Raw genomic sequence first — 11,076 nt, forward strand, 5'->3', positions numbered from 1 at the left:
TGCGAGGGAGATGTGATGTGGGAATCTGCACTGGAATCGCACTGGTTCCCTCATCGCAATCATGTGAACCCAGGCCAAAGGGATTTGAGCGGCTCCATGAGATTGAACACGTTATCAGTAAAATCTATTGCTTGCATGGAGGAGACCATTAAAATTCCATTCCTTTGAGGATAACAGTGGAGTGCATGCTACATCTAATTGTACTAATTACATTCTGTTTACCCTCAGGTGTATTGCTTACAGGAAGATGAAAGAAAAAGCTAGTGTGTACACACCAGTCATTCCATGACAGCCGCTTGACTTTGTAGTCACAAGATAGAAAATTGCTGTGTGGTCAGCAAAAAAGTTCAATCCAGTTATCAGCCCTATGCACAAACATTACACACACTACACCCGGCCATATTACTGCCAGTCACAGTCATATTCCGCTCTGCGCTGCCTGAACACAGCTCATGCCTGTCCATTATTGTGCATTACGTTGCGCATTAATGTGAGTTGCATTAGGGCAACCTATTAACCACTTTACCACCGGAGGATTTTACTGTCTTACGTCCAGGCAACTTTTTGCGATTCGGCACTGTGCAACTTTAACTGACAATTGCACGGTCGTGCGACGCCGTACCCAAACGAAATTTACGTCCTTTTTTTTCCCACAAACAGAGCTTTCTTTTGGTGTTATTTGATCACCTGTGCGATTTTTACTTTTTGTGCTATAAACAAAAAAAGAGCATTTAAAAATAACAATATTTTTAACATTTTTTCATATGAAATTCCCCCCCAAAAAAATTTAAAAATCAAATTTTTTTTAAATTTTTGGCCAAATTGTTTTCTACTACATATGTTTGGTAAAAAAAAATCACAATAAGCGTATTTTGATTGGTTTGCACAAAAGTTATTGCGTTTACTGACTAAGGGAAAGATTTCTGTCATTTTTGGTGTTTCTTTTTTAACGAGTAATTGGCGGCGATTTGCGATTTTTTTTGCGGGACTGCGACATTGCGGCAGACAGATCGGACCCTGGACTGACATTTTTGACACTTTTTGGGGTACCAGTGAAATGTATACAGTAATCAGTGCTATAAATATGCATTGTTACTGTAAAAATGACACTGGCAGGGAAGGTGTTAATTTTATTGGAGAGGGAGGGGTTAATGTATGCCTGGTGCTTACTGACGTGTGTGGGGGGAGGTGACTGAGTGACACAGGGACAGATCGCATGTTCAGCTATGCTGAACCCTGCAATCTGTCACTGTTTGTCACTTAGGAGATCCGCCCGCTTGTGTTTACACAAGTGGGCGGATCTCCACACTCGATTCCCCGACTATCGGGGAAGAGCGGCGGCGATCGCCGCCGCTCCTCCCCTGGCCTGACTCCCGCTGTGACTGAAAACAGCGGGAGCGCGCCTCCGGCGGCGTGCGAACGCTGCCTACAAGGGGAGGAGTCCAGCGACGTAGGTCTACATCGCTGGACGGAATCGAGCCACTTTGCCGCAGTACAGTCCCAGTGACTGGTCGGCAAGTGGTTAAAATTAATGGGTTGTCATTACGCTCTAACACATTGCAATGCACTACTGGGCACTATAGCACAGTGTGTTGTCTTTATCCACTACAGCCCCGGAAGGTTTTACCCCCTTAATGACCAGGCCATTTTTTGCGATTCGGCACTGCATTACTTTAACGGAAAATTGTGCGGTCGTGCAACGCTGTACCCAAATACGATTGATGTCCTTTTTTCCCCACAAATACTGTAGAGCTTTTTTTTGGTGGTATTTGATCTCCTCTGCGGTTTTTAGATTTTGTGCTATAAACAAAAAAAGAGCGACAATTTTGAAAAAAACACTTTCTGCTATAAAACATTCCCAATAAAAAAAAATTAAAAAATTCAATGTTTTTATCACTTTAGGCCAATTTGTATTCTGCTACATATTTTTGGTAAAATAAAACCCAAAAAGCGTATTTTAATTGGTTTGCGCAAAAGTTACAGCGTTTACAAACTACGGGATAGATTTTTGTACTTTTTATTTATTTTATTAGTAATGGCAGTGATTTTTAGCGGGACTGCTAAAAATCGATCGCAGCGGACAGATCGGACCCCTAACTGACATATTTGACACTTTTTGGGGAACCAGTGACATTACTACAGTAATCAGTGCTAAATAATATGCACGGTTACTGTAAATGACACTTGCAGGGAAGGGGTTAATACTGGGGGTGATCAAAGGGGTTAAATAATGCCTAAAGTGCTTACTCACTGTGTGTGTGTGTGTGTGTGTGTGTGTGTGTGTGGGGGGGGGGGGGTTAGCTGAAACTGCTGATCTCTCCCTGCCTGTCTGACAGAAGATCCCCCTGCTTTGTTTACATACAGCAGGCGGGTCTTCTCTCGGTTTCTCTGACGATCGCGGGAGGGCAACGGCAATCGCCGACTCTCCTCCGGCAGCGCGAGAGCGCCGCCAAAACCACGTGCATGAAGTCACGTAGTACTATATGACTGAGCGCAGCCGAGCCGCCCTGCTGCAGTAATATTACGGCGGGCAGTCAGCAGCCAAGTGGTTAAATATTGGGGTGCCAATCAAAATGAATCGTACCACAATGCAGTAATGCAGGTTATGTGTGTTACGGCGTGTCATGGTACTATCTAATGCACACTGTATGAAGCTCACAGTGTGCAGTAAAATCAGAGTAAGCCATTTCAGTACAGGAGAGGAGCCGGTACAACTGTGCAAGACTGAGGGCTGGTTCACACCATAATGGACATCCGAGCTCATGCGCATTGTTCGCGGCCCATTCATTTCAGTGGGCCACCGAAGGTGTGGGAATACGCAAAGCGTAGCACAAGCATGATATTTAACCACTTTACCACCGGAGGATTTTGCTGTCTTACGTCTGGGCCACTTTTTGCGATTCGGCACTGTGCGACTTTAACTGACAATTGCGCGGTCGTGCAACGCCATACCAAAACGAAATTTATGTCCTTTTTTCCCACAAATAGAGCTTTCTTTTGGCGGTATTTGATCACATGTGCGATTTTTACTTTTTGCGCTATAAACAAAAAAAGAGAAAACATTTTGAAAAAATAACAATATTTTTCACATTTTTTTATAAAAAATTCCCCCAAAAAAATGTAAAAAATCAAAATTTGTTTTATAATTTTTGGCCAATTTGTTTTCTGCTACATATTTTTGGTAAAAAAAAATCGCAATAAGCGTATTTGATTGGTTTGTACAAAAGTTATTGCGTTTACTAACAAAGGGAAAGATTTCTGTCATTTTTGGTGTTTTTTTTTTAAACAAGTAATGGCGGCGATCTGCGATTTTTTTTTTTGCGGGACTACGACATTGCAGCGGACAGATCGGACCCTTGACTGACATTTTTTACACTTTTGGGGGTACCAGTGACATTACTGCAGTAATCAGTGCTATAAATATGCACTGTTACTGTAAAAATGACACTGGCAGGGAAGGGGTTAATTTTATTGGAGAGGGAGGGGTTAATGTATGCCTGGTGCTTACTGACATGTGTGGGGGGAGGGGACTGAGTGACACAAGGACAGATCGCATGTTCAGCTATGCTGAACCCTGCAATCTGTCCCTGCCTGTCACTTAGGAGATCCGCCCGCTTTGTTTACACAAGCGGGCGGATTTCCACACTAGATCCCTGACGATCGGGGAAGAGCAGCGGTGATCACCGCCGCTCCTCCCCTGGCCCGACTCCTGCTGTGACTGAAAACAGCGGGAGCAAACCTCGATAACGAGCCACATTGCTGCAGTAGCAGCAATGTGAGCAGAGCTAAAGTGGTTAAAATCACACCAAAGCGTACCGTAGTCATGCGTTTTTGGTGCTGTTAATGCACCCCTGTTTCTTAAAAGCATTAAGAATCAATAAGAAGTTCCCACACATGTCTGCAGAAGGCAGCGTGTTTCTGTGTAGTGCGGGAAAACGTGTTTCCACACATGTTCTTCCAGTGTACCGGGCAGGGTTGCCAACCTCCTGCTGCATTTTTTTACTGACAAAACATGGGAAACTTAAGCTGGATACACATTATACAACTTTTGTTGTTAGATTTCCTTTAGATTTACCTTCAACTATGTAGTGCAGGGGCCTGCCTGACTGCATACAAATTGGAAGTGTTTAGATTTGACCTCATATTATATGGATTTGGTAAATCTAAAGGAAAAAATCTAAAGACAATTGTATAGTGTGTATGGCCCATTACTGGAGGAACACATTTTTTACTGACACAACATGGAAAACTTACTGGTGGGACACATTTTTTACTGACAAAACATGGGACATTTACTGGCTGAACACATTTTTTACTGATAAAACATCGGACATTTAGGTCCGGTTCACACTAATGCGATGCGGGAAGGCTGCGAATTTGCAGCCTGTTCCCGCATCGCACACGCACCCCCGGCAGTTCACACTGCCATATGCGATACGCTGGGGGTGTCAATGTAATCTTAATGACACCCCCAGTTTGATCGCATATCGCAGTGCGATCGTGCAGTTCGCACAGGATGGGATCGCACAAGTGTGAACCGCTGTGCGATCTGATCCTGATGCGGCTGCAAAAATGCCTCCTGTGCGAGTTTGCTGCGGGTGCGATGCGAATTTAGCCATACAAAGTGTATGGCTAAACTCGCACCGCACAGCTGATCGCATGTCATGTCGGAGCAGTGCGCTCCGACATTACATGCGAACCCGGCACTCGCAGAAGTGTGAACCGGGGCTTACTGGCTGAACACATTTTTTACTGATAAAACATGGAACATTTACTGGCTGAACACCTTTTTTACTGACAAAACATGGGAAATCTTCTGGCGGAACACATTTTTTGCTGACAAAACATCAGAAATTTACTTGTGGGACACATTACTGGTGGAACACATTTTTTTGCTGACAAAACATGGGAAATTTACTGGCAGAACACGATTTTTGCTGACAAAACATGGGAAATTTACTGGCAGAACACGATTTTTGCTGACAAAACATGGGAAATTTACTGGCTGGACACATTTTGTTACTGACAACCTGAAAAATGACAGAACTCCTATTAAAAATGAAGACAATCAATATTTAAACAGTATAAACACAATATGGAAACACTGACAGTGCCCATAACAAGTAATTTGCCTGGTTTGCAATTACAAAAGTCATAGCATAACAAATTATCAGCTCCTGATATTTACTGACAGTTGTAAAAGTCACTGATTTTTACAAACTGTCAGTAAATTTACTGGCAACCCCGGCACCGGGTGAAGGGAAGGCTTGATACCAGCTTTAACATTCACATGAGTACAACCAAAAGGACTTTCTGCAGAAGACACAATTTCTGAATGTTTGCAGATTGTATATTTTATGTGTTGTAGTCTAGGAAGATGAGTCTGACTCGGAGATAACCGTTAGTTTTCTGCTAAACCTGTCACACCGGTCTGAGCAGCCTCAGTGAGAACCTGTCTGAGCACAGCCATGCAATGGATTTGAAAATATGGACATTTTACAATACCGACATAACAATGACAATTTTTGGGGTGAGGAAACAAACCTATTCACACCTGAGCATTTCGATTTACTGACATTTTTCGGGCTGTTTTTTTAAACTTTTTTGCAGCTTCTTTAAAGCGTTTTAGAACTGTATTATTATTATTTATTTTATTATTATTTTTTTTTTTTTAATAAACATTTTATTAAACTTTTGACGTATTGTACTGCAGAACTGTATTATAAGCGTTTTACAGCTTCAGGTATTTTTGTTTAGCCAATAGAAAGCAGTAGGGGGAGGAGAGGGAGAGGAAATTAGAGATGAAGAGCTGCTATTTGAGCGTTTTAAGAGCATTTTTCTGTTCAAGTCAGGCATTTCTATTGAAGTCTATGGGCCCAAAAACACTTGGAATCTGCCAAAAAGAAGCTCATGTACTTTTTTGAGCTTCAGGCATTTTGTTTCAGATGACAGAACGCTCATATGTGAACACGGGCCATTGAAATGAATGGAATTTTGCTTGTTGTGCATTTTGGAGCTTCAGAGCTGAGCGTTTTACAAGCTGAAAATCGCTCAGGTGTGAACGGGGCCTAAAATAACCACTTTTGGAAATTTGATTGTTTCAAGCTTTTAGTTATAGGGGTGTATATGGAGTATAACAGCACTGTGTAATGTTTATGATATAAAATATCTATTTGCCTATCATCTATGGCCAGCTTTAGGCTCCATTCACATGTAGCACCCTACAGGTAGGTGCTAGGTAAAACTATAGTGGGCCTTATCTGCCTAACAGCTGTGATTTATTTAGTTAGGGTGTCAGGGCTTCCAGATGTGCCTGCTGAGGGGAGAAGTATCCCCACTGGCTCCTGTGAGAGGCTTCTCATAGGGCAGTGTGGGAAGCCCAATCAGGGGACACATCCCAGCTTGTAACTAGCCCAGAAGGCAGATTATGCTGCAAGGGATTCTGGGAGTGGGTATAAGTTTGGGGGGGAAGTGCGTGGCACGGTGTCTTTGGTGGGAGCAGAGCCCCAGGAAGGAGAGTGCGGCTGTCTCTCCTCCTGTCTGAGGAAGGTGCGGTGGATGTCTCGGAGTGTCGCCTGAGAAACCAGAGGATGCTGAGGGGAGCTGAGGGGATCCGGTGTGCCAAGAGCCTGTGGAGCGTGAGAGGGGTCCAGTCCCAGGAAAGCCTACACAGGTCATGAGTACTGAGGATTGCCCCTGGGGGTCTGCCAGAGTCAGAGGGGACCACTCCAGAAGAGGTTCTGGGATCCAGTGGCAGCTAGCTGTAAAAGGGGTACCTAGGTTGAGGACCCTGAAGTTGTAAATGGGGTACATAGTCAGTGAACCCTGAAGAGTTCAAGTTGTAAAGGGGGCACCTGCAGTCTGAGCCCTGAATTGTATTGAATGTGCTAGTTACAGTGACAGTTATACGGAGTTCTACAATAGACTACCTCAAGCTGTGCCGGGCAGGGGGAAAGTATTCAGTGACTTTGACAGTGAAACAGTGTCAGGAGTTCTACAGTTCTTGCATCTACTGGACTATAGGTCAGGGATTGTAACGTTCATGCGTTTTTGTTAGTGGATGGATTTACAGCTGCAGAATTATTACACTCAGTAGCCTTGTAGAGATTCTGTTGAACAAACATATCCAACTCTCAGGACTTCATCACCGTGCACAGCCTGTTATATACCATATATATACTTAATTAGATGTTTAATGGAGGGATAGAATATATGAGGATGTATAGATGAGAGACAGGCTATTGTATGGTGAGCACTAGAAGTAGTATTAGGAGAGTTGCAGGTGATGGTAAAGCAGATAGGTTCTGATGTCAAGTATAGTGCAGATGGTAAGAGGACACAGATGGAGTATACTTAGACAGAGTAACCTAGTGCAAGGATAGTTGAAGGTAGTCCCAAGAGCTAACAGTCTATGCAGATGATAGTGAATAGATAGATACAAATAGTCTTGGTAATTGCAGTAGATGACAGTAGGAGATTGGTTAGTAAGAATCCCCTGTGGGGTACTTATCACTTAGATAGGTTAGTAGTAACAGTGTCCATTAGAGAGAGGTGATCCCGTAGCGAGATACAGATCACCAGCGAGGTTCCGGCTTCAGTTCAGCAAGGGAAAATGTCAGCAGCTCCGACTTCACAGGAATAGGTGCGGTGAACATGTGGTTTGAACGAGCGATGAGTGAGAGCAAGCCGGCGATTGAAATAGCCGCTCATAGCGGCGCTCGGCAATGATGTCATCCGGTCTTAAAGGTATATGCGTCTCTTGTTACACAAGATGGGACGCAGTTAGCAGAGGAGAAATATGGAAACAAGGGTACCAGAGGTACCAGAACATTACAGGGATTCAACACTTCTTCTGTTATACAGAGTGTTCTCAGTGTTAGTGAGCGTTGGCTGGCGCCGGTTGGCGTCAGGGAAGCGCCAATGAGCATTTTCAAGATCAAAGTCCCAATTGTAATTAGTTCAAGCCAAAAGGAGTATTCCACTCATTCCCTTCTCCCATCCCCTTTGATATACAATAAAAACCACAAACAAAGATGCCGGAGTTGTCGCTGCTTCAGTTGTCACACCTGGGGACTCAGCTCACATGGGCTGGAGAGGATTCCGGTACTAATGGCAGACCCACATCAGGCCACAGGCCTAGAAACCTTGCTACACACATATAGGCACCCCTGAATCGCAGCAAATCGCAGGATGGGCTTGCGATCTACGTCAATTCTAATGGCACCCCGATCGCGGCACGATTTTGTAGGAAGTTCTTTTGAGCAACAGGCATCCCGCAATTCTGTTTGCGCCACTTTAATGCGATTGGTCAGGCAACAATCGCGTTAAAATCACGTCACGATCAAGGTGTTGTTGGAAATGACAGGGCTCGCAAGCGCATCCTGTAATTTGTGGCGATTCGGCATCACGGGCCGAATCACATCGATTCCGCCCAAGACCTGGGACGCCAAGATGTGAACGAAGCCTTACACATACAGTCCGATCAGTTCAGTCACGTCAAAATGTATCAATTTTTCATCCATTTTTTCACCCGTTTTTCATCAGTTTTTTCATCCATTTTTTTACATCCACTACCAATGCAAAAACGCATGAAAAATGGACCGTTTGTCCGTTTACATCTGTTTTTTTTCCAATCCGTTTTTTTTAACGGATGAAAAATAGGACATTCCAAAAAAATGGACATTGACGGAAGCGGATGAAAATGGATGTTGACGGATAATCATCCGTTTTTACATAGAGATGCATTGATGTCCGTTTTTCATCCGTCAACGGATGGATGAAAAACGGACAAACGGACTGTATGTGTGAAAGGGGCCTTAGTGTTGTCATAGAACAGGTCTTCCCAGGGGAGGAGGGGCTTTCCCTTACCTCTTTGCTCTAATCACAACTCATACTTTTTGGATTTACTGTCACTTTCAGCTTTAGTGACAATGGTCACCAGGACAGGACCAGGTAAATCTCCCCAGCAAAGACACAGACAGCAATAAAAGTTTGACAAAGGGTCTAACCCAACCTTTTTATCTTAGAGGAACCTCTAAAATATTTTTCCATTTTTACTAAAACTATAATACTATATGGCCAGCTCATGGGGTACTGACCTTTCACACTTCAGGGGTCAGTGTGAAAGGTCAGTGCTCCATGAGCTGGCCATATAGTATTATATTTTGGTGTGATCAGTCCCATCAGTACATTTGATGACTTGCCAAATGTTTTTTGAAAATTTAGCTTGCTTTTAACAATCAGTTTTGGAATGATTGGATTTTCCCAAACGAAACCCAATAAACTCCCAGAAATTTGTTTACTCAAGAAAGAATTTCCATCCTGCTTCTTCACATTTTCCCACCAATGCTGTCGAACATGAACATCTATTTGACCCTATTAACGATAAGAAAATCAAATGAACTCTCCTAACATTAAACACTTCAAGAAAAATTCTGCTAGTCAAGGCTCGGTTCACACTAGCCCAACTCCAACGTCCCACGACTTTCAGTGCAACTTTGAAGTCTGACTTTAATATGACTTTGATGTACCTTTTTATACTCTGTGGCATTGAAGTCATATCAAAGTCAGACCAAAGTAGTGCAGGAACCTTTTCTAAAGTCAGACAGAATTGTGTAATATCATTTAAGATAGTCTCCTATAGGGAAACATTGAATTTCACATGTCATCTGATCCTATGTCGCATCAGTGTGAACTGAGCCTCATGGCTGGTTTTATGTTGGTGGTCAGTAGGAAGAATCCAGCCCTTACAATGGTGGGCATAATGCCACCTTTACAGACAACTAAAAAGCTCTGTCATGCTGATGGCTTTGACAGGTGGTGTTGGTCCTGGAACTATTAGACACCATCAAAAGAGAGGTCAATCAGACACAGCTCAAGGAACCCCTAGCAACCTCTGGAGGAACCTTAAGCCTCATACACACGCTACTAATTTTAGCATTCCGGTCGTCCGTCTTTTGTCCAGAGTGCGTGTTCGTTGGTTGGAATGTGCTCTATACTGCACTCGAATTTTCCCGTATGACAGAATTCTACTTCAGAAGTGATGTCATGTGTTGGATTGCTTTCTATGTGTTCTTTCTCTCTGAGCATGCCTAGTCTTGCTCATAAGATTTTTCCCCGTCGAAATCTGTAATAATGAGACGAAAATCGGACTTTGTCTTGACGGAGGACAAAAATTTTATAGCCTGCACATCAGGATTTTGTCAGCCGAAAAGTCGGAGTCGGCTGTCAAAACGCACCATACTAACAATCCGAAAATCGGCAGATCGGTCGTCGGACGAATTTTCCCTTCCGAATTACTTATCGTCTGTACGGGGCTTAAGGCTTCAGTTGAATCCTGGTTGAGAATGGCTTGTCCAACCCTTCCCCACGCTACCCAAAAAAAAAATGCCTTACTTACACTTTAAACAATGTTGATATAATTCAGGTGTCTACCTCTGCATACGCCTAAGAACTGTCAGTGGAATCACGTGACAGCAAATCTCTGATGTATCCAAAGTAACACGTTCACATGGAAGGAAAACAATACGCCTGAACATTCCCACCCAATGTTCAACACACAAAGGAAGTTTGTTACCTGAATACACAGCCGGCCACCATCAGCTAGTGCTTGGGGGATGAATGATGTGCCGTCAGGTTTTACTGGATCTCCCTCGCCCTTCTGTACTTCCTTCTCTTTCTCGTATGCCTTGGTCTTGTCTTTATCTGTGTATTTTCAATGATTAACTGCCTTGTAATTGTAGTGTTCTCTAGATGCATGTGTCTCCCATCATGATCTGTGTTTACTGTACCTGGACTGTAATGGTGTAGCTTTTCATGGGCTTATCTGTCATTGTTATGCAAATGAGGAGTTTACTGGCCCTTCCTCTGCAAACAGCCAGGGCTGGGATCATACGTCACCTGGGGGAATATGGCCAAGGTGCTGACGAGCCAAGATACCGTTCCTAGGTTTATTTTCATATGGCTGCTTTTATCGTTACCATTACTCCTGCTCTTGGCTCATTTCCTACATTGGGAATTTTCATACACCTCCTTCACACTGATAAGCTTAGTTTTATAGGATAGGTTTACTTTTTT

At 43.4% G+C, this 11,076-nt stretch overlaps 1 protein-coding gene across 1 annotated transcript in view; it reads right to left on the reverse strand.

Annotated features, from left to right (window-relative positions):
* LOC309549583 (calpain-13-like) overlaps positions 1–10,778 on the reverse strand; it is a 207,591-nt gene extending 196,813 nt beyond the window's left edge. Inside the window, exon 1 of the mRNA XM_082249956.1 lies at positions 10,577–10,778. The gene's annotated coding sequence lies outside the window, so the exon portion shown is untranslated. The remainder of the gene's footprint in view (positions 1–10,576) is intronic.
* Positions 10,779–11,076: the final 298 nt, after the last annotated feature.

The sequence above is a fragment of the Pelophylax lessonae genome (assembly GCF_965119305.1).
Source record: "Pelophylax lessonae genome assembly, chromosome: 3".
NCBI classification, from domain to species: domain Eukaryota; kingdom Metazoa; phylum Chordata; class Amphibia; order Anura; family Ranidae; genus Pelophylax; species Pelophylax lessonae.